This window comes from Hordeum vulgare, chromosome 1H (assembly GCF_904849725.1).
Source record: "Hordeum vulgare subsp. vulgare chromosome 1H, MorexV3_pseudomolecules_assembly, whole genome shotgun sequence".
In the NCBI taxonomy this organism is placed as follows: domain Eukaryota; kingdom Viridiplantae; phylum Streptophyta; class Magnoliopsida; order Poales; family Poaceae; genus Hordeum; species Hordeum vulgare.
The window spans coordinates 160,567,797-160,593,413 of NC_058518.1; positions in this window are offsets into that span (position 1 = coordinate 160,567,797).

The following is a 25,617-nucleotide window of genomic DNA, read 5'->3' on the forward strand; positions in this document are numbered from 1 at the left end:
TCCCGGCGGCGCAAAAGAATTTTTTTGGTGTCGTTATGGTATTGGGGGAATATTTTGGAATTTATGGGACGAAGATTACGGTTAAGAGGCATGTAGGGGGCCCACAATCCAGGGGCGCGCCCCCTAGGGCGCACCCTAGGGGCTTGTCATCTCCCGGCACGTCTCCTGCCCCGTTCTCCAAGTCTGGCAGGTTTCTTCTCGTCCAAGAAAAATCATTCCAGTGATTTTATTCCGTTTGGACTCCATTTAATATTCCTTACCCACAATACACAAAAACATGGAAAATACAGAAACTGACTCTCAAAATAATATAAATGAGGTACGAGAGTTTAATAATGTCCATAAAATAAAACATCACCGTGCTCTAAAAGATATAAGTGAAGCACTAGAGTAACATTGACTAGCTCAAAAGATATAAGTGAAGCACATAGAGTATTCTAATAAATTCACGATCCAGCATGTCTCTCTCAAAATATGTGTGCAGCAAGGATGATTGTGGGAAACTAAAAAGTAAAGACTTATATCATACACGATGCTCCAAGCAAAACACATATCATGTGGTGAATAAAAATATAGCCTCAAGTAAATTTACCGATGGATTGAAGACCAAAGGGGGATGCCTTCCGAGGCATCCCCAAGCTTAGGCTCTTTGGTATCCTCGAATATGGCTTGGGGTGCCTTGGGCATCCCCAAGCTTAGGCTCTTGCCACTCCTTATTCCATACTCCATCAGATCTTTATTCAAAACTTGAAAACTTCACAACACAAAACTCAACAGAAAACTCATGAGATCCGTTAGTATAAGAAAAATATATCACCACTTTAGGTACTGTTGTGAACTCATTCTTTATTTATATTGGTGTAATATTTACTGTACTCCAACTTCTCCATGGTTCATACCCCCCGATACAACCCATAGATTCATCAAAATAAGCAAACAACACAAAGAAAACAAAATCTGTCAAAAACAGAACAGTCTGTATCAATCTATAAACTTAGAATACTTCTGTAACTCCAAAAATTCTGAAAAATTAGAAAAATTAGTGAAATTTGTATTTCAATCTTGTGTCAAAAATTCAGATCAAAAACTCGTTCGAGTCAATTTACAAAATTCCGGGACTAAGAGCGAACGTCTTTGTTTTTCAGCAAAATCGACTTGCAAACACCGTAGACCATCCCAAAGGTCTTTCTTGCCTCAAGTACTAATTAATACAAGAAAAAAATATATTATTACATAGGTAAGTGCAGCACTCAAAAACAAAAGCAAAAAAAAGCATAAAAATAAAATTGGGTTGCCTCCCAACAAGTGCTATTGTTTAACGCCCCTAGCTAGGTATAATGCAATAGATCTAGGTGTTGTCATAATAGTAAGGGAGATCATCAATGCTGATCTCATACTCCCTTCTTTCAGCAGAAAGTTTCCTTTGTGGAAAGCAAAAGTACTCAAAAGGTCTAAATTTAATAGGATAAGGATCCTTAAGATCAAGTGCGGGAGTAATAGGTTCCTCCTTCGACCCTCTATAGTGTATAATCAATTCATCATTGTAGGCTTTCCTCTCGTGGAAGGTCATAAGTCTATCTCTTAGTATAAACTCTAATCCATTATTTTTTATAAAAAAATTATCATTGCGTTCAGAAATCTTATCAACCAAAACCTCAATAGGAACCCTTTTTCTCAAATTTTTGATATAAGCAACATAATCCGGAGACTGCAATATAATTAATTCTTCTTGATTAAAAAGGATCTCCTCTATCAGGGGACATCCACCATTAATTTTGTAATGAACAAAAATTTCAGTAGCCTCTTTCGTGATGAATCTAAACTCGTGGGCTAGAAATATAGTGGTGGCACGCTTAACGAAAGCAAGCTGAATATTAAAGAACTCAAGAAAAATCCTTTGTATGCAAGGATGCATATGAACAAATTGCCTCTCAAGTTTAATTATTAGTATTGTTATGGCATCCACAAGACTGTTAGTTTTATTGAGGATAGACCCTCCTAATGTAGGTAGCATACCAGCACAAGTAAAGGAATCTTGAATAACATCTTTTCCAATAATATTGCCGCTACGTATGCGGATTTTTTTTGTATGCTTGATAGTAGGTTCTCTATGAGAATCGTTATTTTCTGCAAGATTATTAGTATCCTTTTCACTGTAAACCTCCCCAGATTCATACATGGTGGCAATGAATAGATCTAGCACACAAGCAATCAAATGTAAAGACAAACGAAAGAAGGACAAATAAAAAGGCAAATCTTTTTGGTATTTTCTGAAAATCGTTTTAGAAGTGGGGGAGAGGAAAATGAGAGGCAAATGGCAAATAAACTAAATGCAAGAGATGAGTTTGTGATGGGTACTTGGTAGGCTTGATCTTGCTATGTATCCTCCCTGATAACGGTGCGATAAATTCTTCTTGCCACTTCTTGAGTTTACGTTGGTTTTCCCTTGAAGAGCAGAGGGTGATGCATCAAAGTAGATAAGTATTTCCCTCAGTTTGTTGAGAACCAAGGTATCAATCTAGTGGGAAGAACAAGCAAGGCCCCAATCTTAGCACCTACACAAACAATCAAACACTTGCACCCAACACTAAAAATGGGTTGTCAATCCCTTCACGGCTATTTGCAAGGACGAGATATGATAGAGATATATATAAAAGATTGGTAGAACTAAAAGTAATAAACAAAGTAAATAAATGGAAGCAATATATTTTCGGTATTTTTCTTTATAGATCTAAAAGTATAATATGGAAAATAGACCCGGGGGCATAGTTTTCACTAGAGGCTTCTCTCATGAAGGAAAATAATACGGTGGGTGAACAAATTACTATCAAGCAATTGATAGAAAAGCGAATAATTATGAAGATATCCAAGGCAATGATTATGCATATAGGTATCACGTCCATGTCAAGTAGACTGAGACGATTCTGCATCTACTACTATTACTCCACACATCGACCGACTCATGCCTTCATCTAGAGTATTAAGTTCATGAAGAACAGAGTAACACATTAGGTAAGATGACATGATGTAGAGGTATAAACTCAAGCAATATGATGGAAACCCCATCTTTTTATCCTCGATGGCAACAATGCAATACGTGCCTCGCTACCCCTACTTTGTCACTGGTTGAGGACATCGAAGATTGAACCCAAAACTAAGGACTTCTCCCATTGCAAGAATTACCAATCTAGTTGGCCAAACCAAACCAATAACTCGAAGAGACTTGCTAAGATATGAAATTGTACATATAATAATTCAGATAAGATTCAAATAATATTCATAGATAATCTGAATATAAGCCCACAATTCATTGGATCTCGACAAACACATCGCAAAAGAGTATTACATCGGATAGATCTCCCTGAAGATCATGAAGAACATGGTATTGAAGAACAAAGAGAGAGAAGGAGCCATCTAGCTACTAGCTATGGACCCGTAGGTCTGTGGTGAACTACTCTTGCATCGTCGGAGAGGCAATGGAGTTGATGTATATGCTCTCCGTGATTGATTTCCCCTCCGACAGATTACTGGAAAGGCTCGCAGATTGGATCTCACACGAAGAGAGGCTCCTGACGGCGGAAAAGTATTTTTTGTCGTTGTTCTGGTATTGGGGAAATATTTTGGAATTTATAGGACAAATATTAGGATTAGGAGGTCTGCAAGAGGCCCACAAGCTAGGGGGTGCCCCCCTAGGGCGCGCCCTGTAGGCTTGTCATCTCCCTGTACATCTCCTGCCCCCTTCTCCAAGTCTGGCAGGTTTCTTCTAGTACAAGAAGAATCATTCCGTAGATTTTATTCCGTTTGGACTCCGTTTAATATTCCTTATCTGCAATACTCAATAACATGGAAAAACCATAAACTTGCACTAGGCTCTAGGTTAATAGGTTAGTCCCAAAAATAATATAAATTAGCATATTGATGCATATAAAACATCCAAAACAGATAATATAATAGCATGGAACAATAAATAATTATAGATACGTTGGAGATGTATCTAGTAATCAAAAGGAAGGTGTAGGAAAGGAGGGACTTGGGTTTGCATCCAAATCAAAGAAGAAGAAGAAGAACAAGACCAAGCAATCTCCTCCTTTCAAGGACATTTTTTTCAAAGAGGGTGATGGTGGGGATATGTACCTAGTGTAGGGGCATAGGCCTGACCTACATGTCCTACCTAAGGGCAGCTCATCAAAGACTTGAAGACTACAAGGAGGGTTCCGACTGGATAGCCATAGCGTCCAAATCACTCGGTAAGCCATCACTCGGAGAATTTCCCCCTTCACTCGACAATCAACTTCCACTCAGAAAAACCAGAAGCCAGTCGACGCAGAAGACCAGAAGTCACTTCAGGGAGGCCGACAGGCAAGAGTTTGGCTGGTCATCATAAGTAACATTAATTGCGTACGTTATCAGTAACATATGCCTTTAAGCTCCATTGATTGAACCCTTGGTTGCCTGGTATTGATGAGGGGCAGCGTACTCTATATAAGCCGCCCCTCCCCTCTGGCACAAGGGTTCGCACCCCCTGCAACACACATTCCACACTATAAGAGCTCTAGAGCACTAAGACATAGGGTTGTTACCTCCACGAGAGGGGCCTGAACTCATACATCTTGCGTACAAGCTTGCCATAGCTAGGACTCTACCCTCTCCTTTCGTACCCCTTACCTCTAGTGTGAGGTTCATTCCCACGACATTTGACGCCCACCTTGGGGCAGGCGTCTAAGTGACTTCCAGCAAGTTTGCGATTTTCATTCTTCGTCATGTCTTCCGGCTGTGATTCGTTCTTGGTCGGCGAGATCCATCTCAGCACGCTCGTATTCGTTGCCGATGACTCGGCATGGCTTCAGGAGGTGCCTCTCAACATCGAGGCTCTCCTGGTCCGCGGGGCAACACACTTCCATGCAAGTTCCTGCGGCATACTCCTTTGGCACCCGTCGACCCCGGTGTCGACTGTTCACCCTGCTGCTCGTCGCCTCAAGCGATCCGTCCGCTCGCGACTCCAGTGATGGGTGAGACACACGGCGGCTCGCTGGTCGTCATTTCCACAGATAGCGACAGTCGAGCCCATCGAACCTCTTCGAGGCGCAATCGACTCGGCGTCAGATCATTCTGATGTTCCTTCCGAGTGCGAGAGCTGCAATCCTGCGGCGGAGGTCATCATGGCGTCTTCTATGGAGAGCCCGCCTGGGTTCGGTCGCGGTGAACGCGAGGCTAGAGAGCCGCCGAGTGGACACGCCCGTCAACATCCTCTGGTTTCCAGTTAGCGACAACTCTTTTCCAGTGGACCAAAGAACAACATCAAGGTATTTCGTACTGCTGTACTAAATATTGCAGCTTCTATTCAGCCGTCAAACTGAGAGGCTGGTAGAGGCTTAGAGCAGATACGTACTTGGCTTCAAGCAGCGCGGCAACTAAACTTAGGTGTATCGCAATCACTCAATAGATTGCAGAGTAAGTCACCCAGAGCGGATATAGTTTGTTCAGTTTACAGTCCTGGGTCACCTCAGCCTCGCAGAGGCGGGTGTTACCGAGAGGATCAAGACAGAGATTAGGGGCGAAACCAGTTTGCTCACCGTTACCACCATGATGACCGCCATCAAGTGCATTCTCCTCCAAGGAGTGACACGTATGTGTCCCGTCACTACGACGATAGGCGCCCGTTTGGTGATGAGCGGAGTCCTAGGTTGGATGCAAGGAATGTACTCGTGCGGAGGAGGATTGACTGGGGCAGAGCTCACAGAGATGGTTTTGACAGAGATCGTCCGAGTGAAAGCGGCACTATGGTCTCCGACCCCGAGTGCTTTAGTCGAGCAATTCGCTCTGTAGATATTCCCCCCAACTTTAGGTTGGCGGCTGGATTAAGTAAATTCACAGGAGAATCTAAGCCCGAAACATGGCTCGATAACTACCGAGTGGTAGTGCAGATTGGTGGAGGTAACGACAATGTCGCCATGAAGCATTTGTCTCTAATGATGGATGGTTCCGCCAGGGCGTAGCTGAATCAGTTGGCTCCTTCTAGCATCCACTGTTGGGAGGATCTCGCCCGAGTGTTCATCAACACATTCGAGGGTACATGCAAGCACCCTGCTGGTTTGTCCGAGTTGCAGCATTGCGTGCAGAAGCCAAATGAGTCCTTGAGAGATTATATCTAGCGTTGGACCACCCTTCATAAAATGGTTGGAAACATTTCTGAGCACCAGGCAGTCTTCGCTTTCAAGGATGGTGTCAGGTACAGAGAGTTATATCTGAAGTTCGGTTGGATAGGTGACATGTCCATGAGCATAATGATGGAGATTGCGGCCCGATTCGCCAATTGTGAGGAAGAAGACCGCATCCACAACTGTAAGGGAAAATTAGTCGACAATGATGATGGCGACAATTCCAATCGGAAACAAGAGCGCAAGGATGATGGTTCCACTTTGGCAGAAGAGGCCGCCCTGGCGGAACAAGGAAAGTTCAAGGGGAAGGCCCAAAGGGCTATTTCCCCCCAAGAAGTCAAAAAACCAGTCAGATGTTCTGGATTTACCGCGTGCAATCCACACGAAGAAAGGTGAAGATGGCAATCTAATATTGGCCAAACGCACTACTCGTCAGTGTAGACTGTTGATCCAACAGTTCAAAGATAATCCGTCGAGTGAGAAGACTCCTAAGGAAGATGAAGAAGATAAAGAAGATTTTCCAAATATCAATGCCACCCTAATGGTTTTTGCTGATGTGGAGAGCAGAAGTTGGTTGAAGGTCATAAACAGAGAGCTCAACATGGAATTCCAACCACCCCTCATACCTCAAATGGTCTCAGACAACCATAACGTTCGATCAGTCCGATCACCCTGCTCACGTTGCTACCCCTGGTCGGCAAGCTTTGGTGGTAGACCCAGTTGTGGGAGGTGTTCGTCTTCGCAATGTTTTGATGGATGGTGGGAATGAGTTGAACATTCTGTATGCACAAACCCTCAAAGGAATGGGCATTCTGATGTCTTGACTGAGTGAAAGCAATATGCAGTTCCACGGGGTCATCCGTGGGAAAAAGGCCAAGTCACCCGGCCAAATTGCGCTGGATGTGGTATTCGGCACAGACAAGAACTTTCGCAAGGAAAAATTAACGTTTGAAGTTGTGGATTTTCATAGTGCTTATCATGCCATCCTTGATCACCGCACTTATGCGTGTTTCATGGCATGCCCATGTTACGTGTATCTCAAGATGAAGATGCTAGGGCCCAAGGGCATTATCACAGTCACAGGAAATTGGCAGAGATCCAAGGAGTGCTTGCAACAAGGCTCGAAGATCGATTATAAACAGATGGCTGTGGTTGAACTGGAGGAATATCGGAAGAACACTCACCCTGCCGACCTAATGCGCTCCAAGAAGCTCGCTTCTGAGTCCGCTTGTCAGTCGGCGGGTGAAGTCAAGAAAGTTAACATCCACCCGATAGATCCTGATGCTGCCCCGACCAACATCTCAACAATACTCGACACCAAATAGGAAGCTGAGCTCATCGAGTTTCTCCGTGAGAACTGGGACATCTTTGCATGGAAGCCCGCTGATATGTCGGGTGTGCCTAGGGAACTGGCTGAGGACTGACTGAGAGTGGATCCGAAGGCAAAGCCTGTTAAAGAGCATTTGCGCCAGTCTACAACAGAGAAATGGAAAGCAATCGGCGAGGAGGTGGCTCGACTCTTGGAGGCGAAGTTCATAGGCGATGTTTACCACTCCGAGTGGCTAGCAAGCATCGTCATTGTCCGCAAGAAGGACAAGTCCCTTCGTATGTGTGTAGATTTCAAGAACATAAAGAAGGTCTGCCCGAAAGATCACATTCCACTCCCCCGCATCGATCAAATTGTTGACTCAACTGTGGGGTGCGAGCATTTATCCTTTCTTGATGCATACTTTGGCTGCCATCAGATCCGTCTGTTTGGTCCAAATGAAATAAAAACGGCCTTCATCACCCCTTTCGGGTGTTTCTTCTATATGACCATGCCTTTTGGTTTGAAAAATGGTGGCACTACTTTCATGCCTATGATTTAGAAGTGTCTGCTTGATCAAATCAGTCGGAATGTTGAAGCACATGTGGATGATTTGTGGTCAAGTCCCGCAAAGGTTCCGACCTGCTAACTAACTTGGCAGAAACATTCACCAACCTGAGAAAGTATGATATCAAGTTGAATCCAGCTAAGTGCACTTTTGGAGTTCCTGGCGGCAAGTAACTCGGTTTCCTCGTTTCCGAACGTGGGATCGATGTCATCCTCGAGAAGATCGGAGCCATCGTCCGAATGAAAAGCCCCGTGCGTGTCCATGATGTCTAGAGGCTCACAGGCTACCTGGCAGCCTTAAGTCAGTTCATTTCTCATCTCGGTGAGAAAGCATTGCCTGTGTACTGACTCATGAAAAAGCCCGATATGTTCGAGTGGAATGACGAGGCAAAAGCAGCGTTTGTCGAGCTAAAGCCCTGCTTTCCACCCAACCGGTGCTTGCTGCTCCGCATAGCAAAGAACCCCTCCTCTTATACATCATAGCTACTACTCAAATCGTCAGAACAGTTCTGACTGTCGAGCGAGAAGCGGAAAGCAAGGCTTACAAAGTCCAGCTCCCAGTCTACTACATTTATGAAGTACTGACCCTTCGGAGCCAAAATACCCTCATTACCAGAAGGTCCTTTATGGAATACATTTATCAGCGAAGAAGGTGGCGCACTACTTTCAAGATCATTCAGTATTAGTCATTAGCGATGCTCCATTGTCTGAGATACTTAACAATCGGGACACATCTGGTCGCGTGGCTAAATGGTCCATCGAGCTCTTATACTTTGTCGTCAAGTTCGAAGCAAAGAAAGCTATCAAGTCTTAAGTGCTTGCTTATTTCATGGCCGAGTGGGTGGAACAACAACAGCCAACTCAAGTTCACTCGACACATTGGATTGATGGCACTAAAATGTTGAATGGGTCCGGTGCTGGTGTGGTATTGGTATCCACAAAAGGCGACAAGCTCAACTATGTTCTCCAGATTCACTTCGATTCCTCCAACAACGAGGCTGAATATGAAGCGCTCCTTTACGGGTTGCGTGTGGCCATCTCACTCGGCGTCCGGCGCCTGATGGTGTACGGCCACTGAGATCTGGTGGTCAATCAAGTGATGAAAGAATGGGATGTCAGAAACCCCACGAGGACCGGGTATTTCCATGCGGTAAGGAAGCTTCAGAAGAAGTTCAAAGGTCTGGAACTCCATCATGTTCCCTGATTGAAAAATCAAGCAGTTGACGAATTGGCCAAGATTGGGTCCACTCGAAAACCTGTCCCTACCAATGTGTTCCTGGAACACTTACATAGTTACATACCCCTTTGGTGCAAGAGGATCCTTTCACTGAAGAGCCCCCACAACCGATAAGCACCTCCAATCCGACTAAGATTGATGTTCCAGCAGTCGTTGATTTAGTCATGGAAATTCTGGTGATCATGCCCGATTGGATAGTACCATACATTGCATACATTCTGAGGCGCGAACTCCCGAAAGATGAAGCTGAAGCTAAGCAGATTGTCCGCAGATCAAAGGATTTTACTGTTATGGGCGATCAACTTTACAAAGAAAGTGTTACTGCCGTAGCTCAACGGTGCATCTCCCCTGAGGAGGGCCGACTGATGTTGGAGGAAATCCACTTTAGGACATGTGGTCATCATGCCTCCTCGTGGACTATTGTTGCCAAAGCATACCGAGTTGGGTTCTTCTGGCCGCGCGCTAACAAGATGGCTAAAGATATTGTTGATCACTGCGAAGGCTCCCAGTTCTACTCTAACTTGTCTCACAAGCCTGCATCTGCCTTGAAAACTATCCCACTCATCTGGCCGTTTGTTGTTTGGGGTTTGGACATGGTCAGTCCTTTCTGAACGGGCCAGAGTGGATTCACACACCTGCTTGTTGCAGTCGACAAGTTCACTAAATGGATCAAAGCCAAACCTATAAAGAAGCTGGACTCGCGCACCGCCATCAAGTTCATGAAGGAAATAACATTCTGGTACAAAGTTCCTCACATCATCATAATAGACAATGGTTCTAACTTCGATTCGGAAGAGTTCAGACGCTTTTGCTCTGCTCAAGGCACCCGGGTGGATTATGTGTCCGTTGCACACCCCCAAACCAATGGACAAGCCGGTCGACTAGACGCACACCCTTATTCTTGGTGTCAGGAGTTGAAGCCGTCTTACCGAGTGATCTTCTTGACAATTCTCCCCATGTGGATTTATATTTTGAGGCTGAGGCTGAACAGGCACGATAGGACGGAGTAGATCTCCTGGAAGAAGAGCGTGAACTAGCCTTGATTCGGTCGACGGTATACCAGCAGGATCTACGTCGCTTCCATGTGAGGCATGTCAGGAGTCGGGCACTCCACAAAGGTGATCTCATGCTCCGAGTGGATCAACAGCAGCCTCACAAGCTTGCCCCCACATGGGAAGGACCTTTCGTCGTCACCAAAGTACTGAATAATGAAGCCTATCATTTTTACAACCTCAAAAAGAGAATAGATGAACCGCGTGATTGGAGTGCAGACCTACTCCGATGCTTTTATGCTTGATAACCGATTGGTTTGATGAAATAAGAGAGTTTTCTAGATAATGTTGCTTGTCAAAGTCATGATTACTACAATTTTAGTTGATTTCAATCGTGCAATTTCACACTCCAAATATACTCCGAGTGATGAGCAATCCTCTCACTCAAGGGCTTAGCTTCGAACTAGTCTTCTCCTAAGTACAAAACTCACTTCGAGTGACAAGGAATCCTCTCACTCAGGGGCTTAGCTACAAGCCAGTCTTCGCCTAAGTATAAAACTCACTCCGAGTGACGAGCAATTCTCTCACTCGGGGGCTTAGCTGCGAACATGTCTTCCGCTAAGTATAAAACTCACTCTGAATGACGAGCAATGCTCTCACTCGGGGGCATAGCTGCGAACATGTCTTTGCCTAAGTATGAAACTCACTCCGAGTAACGAGAAATCCTCTCACTCGGGGGCTTAGCTGCGAACATCTATTCGCCTAAGTACAAAACTCACTCCGAGTGACGAGCAATCCTCTCACTCGGGGGCTTAGCTGCGAACATGTTTGTGCCTAAGTATAAAACTCACTCCGAGTGACGAGCAATCCTCTCACTCGGGGCTTAGCTACGAACATGTCTTCGCCTAAGTTTAAAACTCACTCCGAGTGGCGAGCAACCCTCTCACTTGGGGGGTTTAGCTGCAAACATGTTTTTGCCTAAGTTAAAATCCCCTCCGAGTAAATAGCCACCTGTTCACTCGGATGCTTAGCAGCGAACCAACCTTTTCCTAAGTTCAGAACATACTCCGAGTGACGAGCAATCCTCTCACTCGGAGACTTGGATGTGAACCAGTTTTCGCCTAAGTATAAAACTCACTCCGAGTGACGAGCAATCCTCTCACTCGGGGGCTTAGCTGCGAGCATGTCTTCGCCTAAGTTAGAAAATCATGCCGAGTGAATAGCAACCTATTCACTCGGGGACTTAGCAGTGAATCAGTCATCATCAAAGTTAGACTGTAGTCGTGTGAAAAACAATCTTTCCACTCGGATACTTAATTGCGAATCAGACTTCGCTTAAGTAAGGGATTTTCCGGAATACCAAGAACATTCAAAAACCAAACAAACTCAACCAAACGTAGATAAACTCAAATATATCCAACACAGAGTAAAGTTATCTATGCGGACAAAAGTACTCTGATTTGACACCCGAGCGAAGTTTTAATGGATACATTAACACTCGGCATACCGTGAATAAAAGTTTTTTACTTTAACCAAAGTTTCTTTTCAAGGCTCACTAGGACTCGCAGGCTCAACAAAGGTGTCAAGATCGATCCCATCAACAATGCGAGTGGCCACGTTGATGATGGTCTCCATGAAGTCCTCAAACCGGAGCTTCTTCGTATTAGCCACCTGGAGTGGCTTAAGCTTATCTTCCCTAGCCTCCTTGCAATGGACTCGGACGAGCGAAAAAGTCACTTCAGCTCTGCAACATGCAGTAGACTTCTTCCACGCTTGCACCCTGTTGGGAATCTAGTCCAAGCGGCTCATTATTGACTCCAGATCAGTCTGGAGCGTGTTTTCAGGCCACAGATCCTTGTCGATCTTCCCCAATGCGGTTCGCAGTCGGGCGACGTACCCTTGGACCTTCACAAGACGAGCATTGAGGCGAAACATATTCATGGACACAACATCTGTAACATCTGAAATAGGGTCCAGATGCGGCTCTACTTCTTCAGTCTCCTTATCAAAATCTTGGCAGAATTGTGTATGAAGGAAAAATGAAAAGTCTGTCACAATTCATTCAGAAAGTTTGAAGAGATTCACTCGGTGAAAGAAGCGTACCGAGAATCTTGCTCACGAAGTCCACCAGATACTTCTCCATGGTGTTCCCCCTTTTGGCCATCTGCTCAAGCTTTTTGCCCCACTCGGTTCGTTCTTTCTTCAGTTTGACATTCTCTTCGTCTATCTTGCCGACTGCCAAGAGCTTATCCTCAGCTGCCTCACATTTCTCCTTAGTCGCTGCGAGGTCCTTATCATTATCCGTGAGTGCCTTATTCAAGACATTCAGGTCGTTGGTTGTCACTTCCATATCCAGCTGAAGCTGATTTTTCTTTGATTCCAAGTAGGCATACTTGGCTCCAATCTCAAAGTTTTTCTAAAAACATCAAGGAAATAGATCAGTCGACACTAATATTTTTCCACTCCCGAGTGGAGAAATGCAGTTCAGTTGATCGAATGGCGGCCTACACCCCACCATCCCCACCCACACTCCCCTACAAAGCGTCATATCATGGTTGATGGAAATTATGTCCATGAAACTCGCAGGATAATCCTTGCTTGTTCGGACCTTTCCGTTACCAAGACAAAGATTCAGTGGTGCAGATACTAAAGAAACATATTAACTCAACACACAGAGTGGCATAAGTACTCTAAGTACGAAAAAGGACCCTGTGCCCAAGTTCTTAAGACTATTGCCCTTCCTAAACAATCGACAATAGTCTCGGGGACTTCACCCAGTGGGTGCACTCAATGTGCCCCCAGTGGATACAAAACCAATCGACCAGATCCAGCCCGGTCGAGTCAAAAAAAAGAGAAGAGTGTGTCTTCCAATCACACCCCTGTCGATGCAAGAACTCAACAGCGGTCTAGAAAACCACTCAACCAGGTCCAACCTGGCCGAGTCAAAAAATGAGAGACGAGTGTGTGTTCCAATCAGACCCCGCCGATGCAAGCACTCGACAGCGGTCTCGGGGACTATACCAACTGAGTTCACTTAGCGTGCCCCCACTGGATGAGAAACAATCAACCATACGAGACAAGAAAACACCCACTAGGTGAAAAGTCAAGATGGACAGGATTCAATCAGAAATGAACTTACAATTGCACTTACTCGGACATTAGCTTGAAGCGTCGAGCTGGCAACATACGCCTCCTTGGTCCGCAACATCATCTATTCGGCCTCAATCATGGCCTCTTTAGCAGTTCGAGTATGGTGTTCCGTGACAAGGTGTAGAGGATATGCAAGCATTGAAGGAGTTGACGTTGTAGCAGAGGTAACAGGAGTTACCGAAAGAGATGCACTCGACACTATAGTCACAAAAATTGAACTGGTTGGAGGAGTTGTAGTCACAACAATCGAACTGGCTGGAGGAGCACTCGGCACCGGAGTTTCAAGCATGGTTTTAGCTAATTCGGCAGTCGACCGCCGCAATTATTCATCGTCCTCCAAGAGGATGACGTCTATAGCTTTCAATCGACAATGTCAGTTAGTCGAATCGATGAATCATGTCTAGAAAACAAAACAGAATGAATACTTCTCATACCTCGTTGGGAGGTGTCCATGTCCGCAGTGTCCACGTCCATGAGTTCTTCATCCCCAAGAGGCGACGTCACCGAGGTAGCAGCTCTGGTAAGCAAATTCCACTCGAACATCAAAGGCATGAAATTTCACAACGACAAAAGAAAGAAAGAGGTAAACACTAGAACTGAAGCGACTGGCACAACAATCCTCATTCGGGGCACAACCTTCCGAGGATTGGGAGCGTCGGGTTTGGGTTGTTTGCGGCCTTTTCTATCGACTGAGTCGTGGCAGCTCGTTCATGCTTCACATTCCTAGTGCTTGATACAAAGGTCTTGCTTGGGGTAGCTGTCGGATCATGGCGATGCTTGTATCAAGAGTCGGTGCACAGAGGAGACTGGATCTCTTCCTCACTCTCCCTTGAGTCGTCTTTGCTCCCTTCGCTATCCTTAGCATAGTCGTTGTCGGCGCTGCCACCTTCACTTTCCCCACCAACGTCAAGCTGATCCCCGTTCGGCACGGGTGAATGCATGTTTGTCCACTCATGCAAGATGTAAAAATAGCAAAGTCAGTCGGCTGAAGATTCAATCACTCGACAAAGATATTAAAGTAATCGGCAAGGAGATAACTCACCAAGTTCCATGGCTTGTTTTCAGCAGCGAAAGGCAAGAGCCGCTTGGCTCCTAATGGATTCTCGCAGGCTCTAGTGATGCCTTTGAACCACTGAGCCACGATTTCTTCAGAAACCTCCTCTGGGTGTGACCGAGTGGAATCCTCAGGGCCCGAATAATGCCTCATGCCATGATCCCTCGCCTGAAGAGGCTGAATATGCCGACCAAGGAATGTTTCAAGGAAGTCCATCCGAGTCACTTAGCCACGGACCAAGTTAACCACCTCATTTAACGGAATCCTTGCCTGAGCATTCTCCTCATCAAACAAACTTATCGTTCTAGGAGTAGTCAGTCACTCCAAAGTGAATGGGGAAGGCTAGTCGACATATTTGGAGATGCAATATCATTATAGTAAAACCAAGTTGACTGACAGTTCCGGACTGAGTCGGGAAGGGTCATCTGAGGATACGTACTCTTACTCCTCTTCTGAATCCCCAGAACACCACACAACTGAATGACATGAGTTCTACTATCACTCGGATTAGCTTTCTTCACCGATTGGGAGCGCACAATGAAGATGTGTTTAAACAGTCTTCAATGAGGAAGACAACCCAAAAAGCATTCGCACAGCGTTACGAATGCAGCAAGGTATGTGATGGAATTGGGAGGAAGATGATGAAGTTGCGCACCAAAGTAATTCAAAAAACCCCGGATGAAAGGATGAGGAGCAAAAGAAAAACCTCGCTCGATGTGAGTAAGGAGGAGGACCTGGTCTCCTTCGCATGGCTCCGGATCGACCTCCCCTTCAGGCAGCCTCAACAATTTCTCAGATATCATCCCGTATTTGATGAGCTCCAGAACATCCTCCTTCCGGAGGGTTGACGGTAGAAAATCTCCCTGGATCCACCCTCGCGTCAACGCGGACCGCCCGCCTGACTTCTTCGACTTTCCGCCCTTTTTGGCGAGCTCAAGCTTGCTCGTCTTGCCTTTCATCATCTCAACAGCGGTGGAGGCAAATCAAAGCAGCACCTGCGGAGCGGAGATGGAGAGGAAACGGATGAGAATCAAGAAAAGGCATGGCTCCAACCCTAGCGTCGGCCGGATTTATAACCGCCCGAGTGAGTCGCTGACTGGTGGGCCCACTAGATCTCTGTCTATCCTGATAACAGAGAAGGCGCGACACATGACGGTAAGGGTGGCGCGATAATTGAGGCATTGTTATCCCACTTGCCCTAGTTGTTGCATCATCACAACACAGCGCGCGCTAACCTAAATTTGAATCCTGTGAAATCCGGACCTGACGAAGTGATCCGTCACATTTCAAGATCCCGTTAGTCATTCGGATCAAATTCACTTGGACGTACTTCATAGCAGAATCGATCAGGGTTAATGACGAATACTTCAATCGACAAACAATTCTTCTAAGCCCCAAAGCACTCTCATGATCTGTATGCTTCGATAAAATTTGCATCGACCCCTTCCTCACTCGAACCTCGATCCATTCGGGGACTAATGATGGGGATATGTACCTAGGGTACGGCCATAGGCCTGACCTACATGTCCTACCTAAGGGCACCTCATTAAAGACTTGAAGACTACAAGAAGGGTTCCGACTGGATAGCCATAGCGTACGAATCACTCGGTAAGCAATCACTCGGCAAATTTCCCCTTCCCTCGACAATCAACTTCCACACTCGGAAGAACCAGAAGCTAGTCGACGCAGAAGATTAGAAGCCACTCTAGGGAGGCCGATACACAAGCGTTCGACCGGTTGTCATAAGTAACATTAATTACGTACATTATCAGTAACGTACACCTTTAAGCTCCATTTATTGAACCCTTGGTTTCCTCGTATTAATGAGGGGCAGTGCACTCTATATAAGCCACCCGTACCCTGTGGCACAAGGTTCACACCCCTTGTAACACACATCACACTTCAAGCGTTCCAAAGCATTGAGATGTAGGGTTGTTACCTCCACGAGAGGGGCCTGAACTCATACATCTTGCGTACAAGCTTGCGGTGGCTAGGACTCTGCCCTCTCCTTTCGTACCCCTCACCTCTACCGTGAGGTTCATTCCCACGATAGGTGAGAGTACTCATAATAAGATGAAGAACAAGGAAGGGGTTGGCAATGCCAAGAAGGGCAAAACCACCTCTACCAACAAAGCCTACGACTTTAACCCCTCTTATGTTTTATGACGTGCTAGTGATGGACATGTTTATGCTAAATTTATTGGTTCTTGTTATGAGTACATTGAAAGGGCGATTTGGGTTCCTAAGACCCTTGTTTCTAACATCAAAGGACCCATTCAAGAATGGGTACCTAAATACAAGCATTGATCTCTTGTAGGAGTTTGCTTCCGGTGGGGTGTCATGGTTGCTCGACAGTGGAGCCAGGAATCGTATGGCCAGGAGCAAGAACTTGGTGGATGTGCATCAAATTACATCTATTCCCACCCATGTCCAATTTGTTGATGCCTCAACATCTAAGGTATTGGGATTTGGCAAGGTGGTCATCTCCCAAGATTTATCTATAGAGAAGGTCATGCTTGTTGAGTCCCTTGCATACAATTTGCATTGTGTTCGTGAACTTGCAATTATGGCCTTTGCCACATTCTTTAATCTTGATATCGTGGCCCTTTTGCGGAGCAAGACTCCTAAAGTAGCCTTTGTTGGACATGTCGAGACCGTCTCTATGTGGTGAACTTTTCAGAGCGACCCACTAAGATCGCGACTTGTCTAATGGCTAAAGTTGATGTGGGTTGGCTTTGGCATCGCCGGCTAGCTCATGTCAATATGAGATCTTTGCAAAGTCTCTTCAAAGGGGATCATGTTCGTGGACTAACAAATGTGGTTTTTGCCAAAGACTGTGGTTGCACTGCTTGTATTGAAGGAAAGCTTCATGAAACAGCTCAACGTCCCTTGATTATCATCTACTTTAAAATGCCCTTGGAGCTCCTTCACATGGATATCTTTGATCCTCCATCTTTTGATAGTCTTGGGGGAAGAAAGTATTGCTTGGTGATTGTGGATGACTACTCAAGATACACTTGGGTGTACTTCTGCAAGAGGAAGAGTGAGACTCAACAAACCGTCATTGACTTTGCCAATGAAGCTCAACGTCAACATGAATCAACGATTTCGATGATTAGAAGTGACAATGACACCGAGTTCAAGAACTACACCTTGGATGATGTCGTGTTTTTGTCACGGCAGATGTCCTCCTGAGAAGACTTAGTGAAGGGGGCATCGCAACCATGTGGCGACTCAAAGGGGTTAGTAGGGAGCAAGAGACGATTTTACCCAGGTTCGGCCCCTCTGATCGAGGTAAAGGATACGTCCTACTGTACATACATTGATGTGGAAATTGATTACAAGGGTGTGGATTCGCTTGACCTAGCTCTCGATTGGTGATAACTGAAGTCTATCAGCCCTAGAGACTCACCTTTATATACAAGTAGAGGCCTTAGGGTTACAAGAGTCTGGGTGACGTATTATTCATGACCTGACATATCTCTAACTCTCCTTACTTTTATTGCAAGGAAACTTCTCGAAGCTCTTCTTCTATATGGGCTATAAGTCGCCATCTTTATGCCTTCGGCTACAACCATCTCTTTTGACTTTGCCTTACGCCTTCTGCTGGATAAGTCATGGCCCATCTTGAACATGAAATGTTTGAGCTGCCATCATCTTGACCCGACATCATAGGGCGGGTCTCATGGCGGGATAACATCCCCAACATTAGGCCCCAAATTGACTTGAACTCGTTCACGGAAATAAACCTTTCTCGTACACTTGGCGGCTCACACATAATCCAAACTTGGTCTTCCGATGGAAGAAACACCGGCTTGTAATATCCTTCTGGTCTTCTGTTCCATTTGTTAATGATGTCAGCTATCCCGAGATTTTAGGTATATTTATGACGTCACTCCAATGGTTTCTTTAGCTTATCTCTTTGGCTCGACAATCGAGGTGCCATCAACCTCGAAATTTACTGTTCCTCATAGATTCCTGCTCCTACCATTTCCATTTCCGCTCCGGCCTTTAAATATCGACAGGGATATCTCTTTTACTTTTACCCTTCTCCTCTTCTTCGTATTTTACCTCGAGCTCGACTCTGCATCGCGCCGCCGCTGCGCCTCCCGTCTTCAAGCACTCAGATACGAGGGCTCCACCGTCGCACGTCTTCTACTCCGAACCGCGAACTTCTTTCGCCTCCGTCGACGCCATCAGGTAAAGCTTTTGTTTCTTGTACTGGCTCTGCTTAGGTCGTTAACTGTAGTTCAATGGAGTTCATAGGGTTCATCCTGTAGCCATCGCCATTTTAGAGCTATTTGATTCCTTGATGAAAATCTTCACCAACGATAGGTTGTGGGAAAAGTATAGATCTGAATCTCGCATAAACTTCCTGGATATTTTGCGAGAACCTCATGAATACTAGTTGTTGCTCCCCCATATTTTACGGTTGTCTAGGACTATTAAATTCCTTTTTGCGTACCATTGTTAGATCTGTCTTTCTCTACACTTTGGTAGAAAACTGTTTGTCCAGTACTTAGTGGAATCTGATATCACAGTTTCTTCGTAAGTCATTTTCACCCTCACGCCGGCTTGTTGGATATTTTGCAACTCGCCATCTTTGTGAACCAGCTTTTCATAAAGTCGACTCAAGTATTGCGAACTTCCTCATTGTTTGTTTCTTGAAGTTCTCGCTTCGCCAAACATTTTTTGTTTGTTAGAATAACCCACCAATCATACTTATGCATCCTGCTTCCTTCCTGCACCTATCGGCATGTCGAAACCATCAAAATGCGACTGGTTACCCTCAAAAATTGGTTATGCCGCCCTGTAGCGATGCATGTCAGTAGGGACTTTGTATTCTAAGGAGATGATGGTATGGAGAGCCGCTGCTAGAGAGCTGTGACCTCAACTCGCCGAAGGAGAGGTTGTGGTTTTCACTGATCATCTAGAACGAGGCTTCTCTCCCCCTGGTTCGAAATTCTTTCGGGACGCTCTCAACTTCTACAACCTTCACCCCCAAGATCTAGGTCCCAACTCAAACAATAATTTATGTCAGTTTCAAGTCTTCTGTGAGGTGTACCTAGGGATAGAACCCACTGTTCCCTTATTTAGGGAGTTCTTCTATTTGAACCGCCACGCAGAATGGGTTGATGGCCCTAGCTTAGAACTCGGTAGAGTCACAATCCAGAGGCAGCGCGCGTGCGGTTTTCCTGCTATCACCTTGCCCAGTCACCCCAAGGGTTGGGGGAAAACATGGTTTTATTGCAAGAATACCGCACCGGCTCAGGAAAATCATCTACCGGGTTTCAAAGAAGAGCGTCTTCCAATGGATTTCCAGCTCCCCAGTGCACTCACCCTGGAAGAACAAGCCGCCCACACCTTTTGTCTGGGAAAACTTAGAGCTTTGAACACCAATGGCTTGACCGGAGTTGACTTGATCCAATTCTGGGTGGAATGGCGCATTATGCCCTTAAGCCGCCAAGATGGGTTGATGTGCCATTATAACGGTGACTTAAACAATGCTCAACGCTTCACCAGTGTAATGCTTGACGCTGAAGAATTTAGTAGCCTTGTGAAGAAGTTATGTGGTGAGCCCAAAGAAGTATGTTCGAAAATTGGTTTGAAACCATTCTGCATCCAGAATCCAGCTCGTGAGGTAAATATATTCAACCATCACCCACCTTATTTGGTATACCCTTTGTTCTATGTAGAAGAACTTCCCCCCTTTTGTACCGCTATAGAAAAAAGCGCCCTTCTGGAAACGTAGACCAGCAAAGTCGCCTATTAAAAAGGTCAAGACTGTCGTAAAGAAGAAGAATAAACCAAAACAGGTGTGGGTGAGTCATCCATTGTGGGCGAGTCACACAACATTGAAGAACTATCTCAGGTAAATGTCTAGATTGTCCCCTTATTGTGTCACATGCTGTTCTAATCATTCAATTTATTCTCAGGGGGAAAGACATTGAACGTGATGCTGGAGATGCTAAGGTAATTTCAATATCTTCTGACTCAAATATTTCCTTGGGAAGACCTCCAAGGCGGGTTTGTAGAATAGTTCATATGAATCATCTAGATGCTCATTTGGATCCTAACTTCCTTTTGAAGAAGGCTGTATATACTCTAAGACACCACACCCACAGCTCCTCAGATGATCTTATGGCGGGTCTGCCTGAGAAAACATCCCGTCGTAAACGCCGCACTGAGATGCCTTCTCTTCCTTTATCTAGTGTACCCTGTTTGTCAATTTGCTCAAACTCACAAGATTTTCCACTGTAATAGGTGTCTCCTCCTTCATCTGGCGATTAACAATCTTCAAAATTATCACCCCTTGTTCGTCTCCCAGGGTACATAACTACTTGTTTTATCAGCAATTCCTTCAATGTCATTATATATGCCTTAACCATTAGTTTTTAGGGCTTAAGCAAAGAAAAGGAAAACCCGCGGGTCAGTCGCAAATAGTGAAACACCTAAAGTGGAGGAAACATATGCCTCTATCTGTGATGGTCCGGTTGAACCAGGTGAAACTTATGCTAAACCTCACGAGAGTAATGCTATGGATAATATCCCTTACATTCAAGTCGACCTAGCAAAAACTGACAATGCAACCATGGACCCGAGTCAGAAAGAAAATCTCAACCCGCCAAGCCCCCTGAAGTCATCCAAAGATGACATGCTTGAAAAAGAGGTTGTCGTCATTACTGGGACGGGTCACATGACACCCGTTCTGAATGTGTTGGCTAAGCATACTGTCAAGGATGTCTCAACCGAAATAGAAAAATGGAAAGCTAAACTTGAGCTTCCCAATATTGAGAAACTGAACTTTGAAGAGCTGCATGCGGGATATCTAAACCGCCTCTCCATGAGACGGGACATGGAAGCTGGCCTGGTAAATATGATGAAGAAAAGATACGAGGTATGGTGTTGTGTAATAAATTACCCCATATATCCCTCTGTAGCCCCCAAGGGCCCGGTCATCTTCTTGAAGATGAGTCGGGTCTTATTTAATAACCTTGAAAACTTCAACCTGTAGCCCCCAAGGGTCGGGTCATCTTGTTGAAGATGAGTAGGGTCTTGTTCAATATCCTTGCAAAATTCAACTTGTAGCCCCCAAGAGCCGGGTCATTTTCTTGAAGATGAGTTGGGTCTGGTTTAATAACCTTGTAAACTTGAACCTGTAGCCCCAAGGGTCGGTTCATCTTCTTGAAGATGAGCCGAGTCTTGTTTGATAACCTTGAAAACTTCAACCTATAGCCCCCAAGGGTCGGGTCATCTTCTTGAAGATGAGCCGAGTCTTATTTAATAACATTGAAACCGTCAACCTGTAGCCCCCAAGGGCTGGTTCATCTTCGTGAAGATGAACCGGGTCTTGTTTAATAACCTTGAAAAAGCTAGTGCATTAGCCCCCAAGTGTCAAGTGTATTGCTTGCAATCTGCTTGAGACTTGATGCCAAATGATCAATCCGACCAGGCAGTACCAAGCTAACTTATCCACCCTGTTTGATTATGAAGGAAACTATAAGTCAAGGTGACTCATCCTTGAGTGGTATGAAAAAAAGTTTGGGACGTCAACAAGATGCGAGGGCTGTAGCTGAAGAAAAACTTCGAGTCTCTTTGGAAGAACTTGAAAATGTCAAGGCTGAGTATATACTATACAAAGAGTCGGGTGAAGCTGACAAAGCCGCCGTGTTGAAACATGCTGAAAACGCCGAGGGTCAGCTGAAACTAGTCACAGAAGAATTGACTGGTCTTCGGCGACACATCTCCCAGATGACCAGTGTTGTCTTTGGTAAGTATTTGGGATATTATCCATTGTTACCATTGTAAAGGACACAAGGCGCCAAGCGACATATGTTTCATTTGTTCCTTGCAGGCGCTCGATCCACCAATCTGCAAGACGAGTGTGTGCTAAAGCTAAAAGTGCTATATGCACTAACAAAGCAACTCTATGTTGGTGGCTTGTTCACCATCAAGGTTGTGTGCGGTGACAAAGACCCGCTAAAATACATCAGGGACATGCTGAGGCGGCTCTCAACCATACCCCAGCATATAGAGGAAATAAAGAAATCATCTGCACGGAAAGGGCTAATCACGGCTATGAGCCGGTCTTTAGCCTATGCTCCAGAACTCAAGCCAGACGAAATAGAAGGCGGGTTTCCCGAGTATAAGGATGATGGCTCTGAATTTATGCAAGAAGACTACGCCCAGTGCGTAAGGGATGTTCATCCTGCAACAAGCCGGCTTGCCGAGAGTCTTTACCTGTCCGAGTATCAATCGGCTTAAGATGATAACCATAAACGTGTGGCGCCTCCCAGTTTTGCAGCAATGGATATGACTCCTCAGCGCCGTAAGCCTCTTTTTGCCTCTGATGCTGACCCGTCAACCATCTTGACAGAGGAAGCTGAATTTTATGCTTTAATCAATTGCACCACGGATATGGACAACTTCCAGATCCAAGATCCCGAAATCTCGGCATACGGTGACCCGGATGCAGCTTAAACGAGGCGACTCCCGAAGATTAAACCTGAAGAAAGAGACTGAACCCGAAGGAAACTTGCCAGCGGGTTAATATAGAAAAAAATTGGCCTTCGTGAGCCATATAATTTATTTTTGAGTATACTTAATCTGCTATATATTTGCATGAGTATGGATGCCAAAGCATTTGTGGCCTTACCTTGTAATATAAGTCGCGTGTTTGAGCCGTCATTGGTTAGGAAGTATGTTTTATTCCCCTTTTTGAAAGGAAGGACCTTTAGAATCACCAAATTTTGGATGAGTCAGTACATCTATAGGATCACTGCCTAAAAAAGATAACAACATATAAGGCGAAAAATAGGCTGGCTCAGTGAGTCATGACTGGTAGACGGGCTTGCAAAGCTCTAGTCGTACACTAAGAGGTTTTTGCGAAAACCTTTATGTTTTTAGACTGGCGGATCGGGCTCTAGTCAGGCTTCAGTGAAGAAGGTTCTGTGAACCCTTGGTTTGTCTATTTTCCTTATGCTGGCTCTCGCAAGCACCTCAATGTTTTAATTTTGGAAGTTCAGGGTCTAAGATTAGATTGTCTCGCCAAGAGTGCACGGGGCTTATGGGGCGAGTCGCAGAACATACATTCTAGTATAACCATTGTAATGCGTGTATTTTTTTAGCCAAGAGGGTATTAAGGCGGGAGTTAATGAGTCAGAAGCCCCCCAAGTGACCTATGACGAAGGAAAAATGGGCATAGGATTGTAGAAGACAATGCTATTACCGCTAAACAACCTGAGGACTAGTAGCACCCAAGTAAGCCAACTTTTACCGCTCATGATCATACATTTGCGCATATGTTTGAACCGTGCATCATGGCACTTGGTCCTCTTTGGCTTACTAGTATCTATGTTTGAACGATCACAACATGGCGACTCGTTCTCTTTGATACTAATAGCGTCCATGTTTGAATGGCCTCCTTGGAGGCGGCTCATCCTCTTGGGCCGCTTATTTAATCACTAAAGACTCATGCTCAACATATAGGCTGAAACAGAAGAGACACCGAATTTCGTGGGCGCCGGCTTTATTGTCGTGATACAAAGAGTACACAAATACTAAACTATATATATGGATAAGGAGCCAATGGCTCTAAGTGTAGTAAGATCACAGATGAGCAATGTTCCACGAGCTAGTCGTGTCTTCCTCCGATGTTGGCTTGTCACGGCAAAGATCAATCAACATGTAAGAGTCATTGCAAAGGCTTTTGCTGACGACGAAAGGTGTGATCTTGAACCAATTGAAGCAGTAAGTCGCCCTCCTGGAAGACCTGGCTCTTGACTCGTCGGCTGTGATAACGATGCAGGTCTTGTTGGTAGATAGCCAATTGTTCTGTTGCTAAATCACGCTCTTCCTCCAGAGCATCCAAGGAATCCTGACGTGCTTGTTCATTATGTGCTTCTACGTACATGGTGACTCATGGAGAATCATGCCTTATATTTCTCGGAAGAACCGCCTCAGCCCCATAGACGAGGAAAAAGGGAGTATAACCAGTGGATCTATTTGGTGTTGTTATGATACTCCAAAGTACTGAAGGAAGCTCTTTGACCCAACAACCCGACGTGCGTTGCAAAGGAACCATGAGCCGGGGCTTGATTCCATGCAAGATTTCCTGGTTAGCCCACTCAGCTCGACCATTGTATTGTGGATGAGCCACTGCGGATACATCAAGTCGGATGTTCTCTCGCTGATAAAACACCTTCATTACCCCCTTAGACAAATTAGTATCATTAACAAGACTGATGATGTGGGGATAACCCAAACGGAAAATCAGCTTCTTGAGGAACTTGACTGCCGTGTCTGCCTCACAATTGTGACCGACCTGCTTTTACCCACTTGGTAATTTTATCAACCGCCACCAACAGATGAGTCTTTTTGTCGGAAGACATTTTAAATGGGCCAACAATATCAATCCCCCAAACTGCGAAAGTCCATGTGATTAGCATCATGCGCAACTCCTGAGCTGGCACATGTAATTGACGCCCAAAATTCGGGCACCCATTACACCAGCGCACTATATCTTCTGCATCGGCATGAGCCGTCAACCAGTAGAAACCATGACAAAAAGCTTTTGACACCAAAGATCGTGACCAAGCGTGATGTCCACAATCGCCCGCATGTATGTCGTTGAGAATATCCCGCCCTTCTTCTGGAGAAACACAACGCTGAAAAAACCCCACATGTGCTCCGTTTGTGTAGCTCGTCTTTATGTATAACCACGGACTTGCACCGCCGCATGATTTGTATAGCAAAATTTTCATCAGTCGGCAACTCGCCTCGTGCTAGATAAGCCATGTAAGGTACTCTCCAGTCAGGAATCGTCCGGAGAGCCGCCACGAAGTGTGATTCCGGGTCAGGAACTTCTATGTCTTCTTCAGAAAGCAACTTAACATAAGGGTTATGTAAGACATCCAAGAACACATTGGAGGGAACAGGCTTACATTGTGATCCAAGTCACGATAAAGCATCAACCACCTTGTTCTATCGATGATCAATATGATCAACCTGGTAACAATGAAAGTGACCCGCCACTTCAGTTACCGCACGCCTATAAGCCGCCATCAATGGGTCTTTGGGATCCTAGGTTCCTGATATTTGCCGAGCCACCAAATTTGAGTCGCCTAAGCATCTGACCCGACTAAGGTTCATAT